Source organism: Apis dorsata, unplaced genomic scaffold, assembly GCF_000469605.1.
Source record: "Apis dorsata unplaced genomic scaffold, Apis dorsata 1.3 scaffold_930, whole genome shotgun sequence".
In the NCBI taxonomy this organism is placed as follows: domain Eukaryota; kingdom Metazoa; phylum Arthropoda; class Insecta; order Hymenoptera; family Apidae; genus Apis; species Apis dorsata.
The window spans coordinates 166,621-169,405 of record NW_006264040.1 but is presented as its reverse complement, the minus strand read 5'-3'; the positions used below and the strand labels follow the sequence as shown (position 1 = coordinate 169,405).

Genomic DNA, 2,785 nt, shown 5'->3' with positions numbered 1-2,785 from the left:
ATGGAGAGACAGAGAGAGAGAGAGAGAGAGGGGGGGTGAAACAGAGAGAAAATGCAGGGGAAAGGGAACGAAAGAGAGAGAAACGTGTAAAGATAGAAGAGAGAGAAAGAGATCGACACTCCACCCCGTCGGTGTAAGGGCTTTGCGCAGTTATAAATGCGGTTTTGTATCTAGCTTTACAGGACAAAGTAATGGGCTTAGATAATCCTGATTTAATAAATCGAACAGTTGCGGAGGGAGCGTTTACAACGCGTGACTAACGCGTTCAAAAACAAGATGAATGACGCGACACGTCGAAGTGCCACCGCCTGCTCTCGCATTTACATTTCGCCACTGTATCTCCGGATGAGGGGGGGGAAAAAAAAGAATGTCCTAAAAATGTGGATACAAAGCTGCGTAGGATTTGTCGGAGTCGACAAGAGCTAATTTTCTTTCTTTCTTTTTTTTTTTAGGGGTTTTCGAGGGAGTATAACTTGAAGGTATGTTAAGGGGATACGCGAGCAATTTTGTAAAAACAAAATGGATTTATTCTTTTTGAAAATTATTAAAGATAAATTAATTTGATCTTTCTTTTTTATTAATTAAGAAAAAATGTGTAAATTTTAAGCTATATTTGATAAATTGTAGTAACTTTGTATGAGTTTTTGGGAAGCAAATCAAGGAATATTAGGTAATTATATATTTTCCAATAAATGTTTCGGAAGATTCGTAATTTTTATTATTAAAGATTGTATATTCTTTGGAAACTTTCCAGAACTTTTATGAAATTTCATACTAAAATCTTCAAGATAAATATTTAAGAAATATTTGTGAGATTGTTAAGAATACTAAAAATTGTTGAAAAAGATTTGGATTTTTTTTCTATTTCTTTTTTTTATATTACAAATGGAGATGAAAAAAAGTAATTGATAAAGGGAATGAATATTTAGCGCATAACATTTTGACAAACGGGGCCACTTCCATTGTTCTAATGTTAACGTTCAATTTGAGGCCAATGTAAACTGCAGAGAGATTTTAATGGCTTATTATCGGTTACTTGCGTCACGTTTTGGCTCCATTACGGTCTATTAAATTAGAGGTAATTCCTGGTTAAACAGTGCGCCGCCATAATGTTAGCCGAAAATCAATTCTTACAGGGTGGTGGGACAATTTCTGCTCCGTTTAAGGACAATTCGTCATTAAATCGAATTAATAAATAATAAACCGTCTAATATAACCAAATTTATTGATATTTCCAAACAAGATTCATTTGTATTCACTATTATATATAGTCGTAGACTGTGCACATCTCGCCTATAGTGAATATGAAATTTGATTTATTATACGTACTTACGTTTCACGAAACATTTACCCGTACTACTTACAACTAAGAATATAAATGATTCTTGAAACGTATGAATTAAATTATTTTCCCATAATTAAATACACGAACGAAAAGTAACGATATTTACACGGTTATTAATCATCATTAATGATAATAAAATCTCACAAAATTAAAAATAAATCCATAACTTGTAACTTGCCAAATTACAATCACATTATTCAATTATAGATATCATTTATGCAAGGGAATATTCGAAATCTCGATTGTAAGATATGCGAATAACAAATCTGATAAAACAGCTTCCTCGACGAAAAAAAAAGAAAAACATTTCGTCCGAATTTAATAATTCGTTTGCCCGATTTCGGGTCGCGATATGTTGATCGAGTGATCGATCGAACGTTTTATCACCGCCGATAAAAGCGAAGAGAGCACAATAAAAGAGATAAGCGGGAACCAATGTAGCCAAGAATCAATTTTTATGTATTGCGAGTTCACGAAGACGTCCGGATTGAAAATCGTATCCGAAAACCAGATTTTCGTTTGCTCTATCGTTACACTCGGCCCCGCGAGAACTCTACTTTATCGTCGAGCAACAACTTGTTCAAATTTTATCACCCTTGCTATCATCTTTTTCCCTCTTGATTCAACTAAAAGCAATTAAATACAGAAACATGACTCAAGAAATAAAGATTAAATACAGTCGAGACTTATACGAATTCTTCAAATATAATAATCGTATATACACGTATTTCTAAGTATACTCAAATTTTGTATTTAAATATCCTTACTCTAATTACAAATATTCGTACATCGTTTTCGTACATTTTCAAATTCAATATTTGACTATTTCCACTATTTATTTATTTCCAAAGTTACTTAAGAATCGGAATAAAACTCGTCAAAAATATCGAGCTCGATAATAAAGCTTAAGGTTGTCGAACGGCTATCCCCTGGTATTGGAAAAACTGTGAGACAGAAAGGGTTAAACGCAGAGGGATGGACGTTTTACCGGTGGCGCAAACGGCGGCGTGGCAGTCAATCTCGGCCAGATTGTCCCAGCCTTCCTTCCTCTCCGTTATCTTAATTCCTCGAGTGTTTTAATTTTCATCCGAACAGCTATTAACTTTTACGGCTGGCCGTTTACTTTTTAATTCGTTTACCGCCTACACGCCGGTTGCACCAACGCCGACGCGCCCGCTTATATCTTTAATTTAAGCTCTCGACTTGGCGGCCATTGAACAAGGCTGCGGATTGGCGAGGAAAGAGGGGCGCCACGGGGGTGGAGTTTAGTTGGGGTCACGCGGCGCTCGCCGCTATGGATAGAGGGTGGTTTGTGGGTGCAATCGGTACGCTCGAGTCCCGCCGCTCCCCTGGCGCCCGTTACGTTAATTAAATACATTGTTGCGGGGACACGGCCTCTCCTCCCGCGTATTTCCAGCTTTATAGATGTACAGGCGGGGG

The 2,785-nt window shown here is 36.8% G+C and overlaps 1 protein-coding gene across 1 annotated transcript in view; it reads left to right on the top strand.

Annotated features, from left to right (window-relative positions):
• Positions 1-2,785, top strand: part of LOC102672127 (homeobox protein Nkx-6.1-like) — a 33,152-nt gene that overhangs the window by 28,532 nt on the left and 1,835 nt on the right. The gene's annotated exons all lie outside the window — the stretch shown is intronic.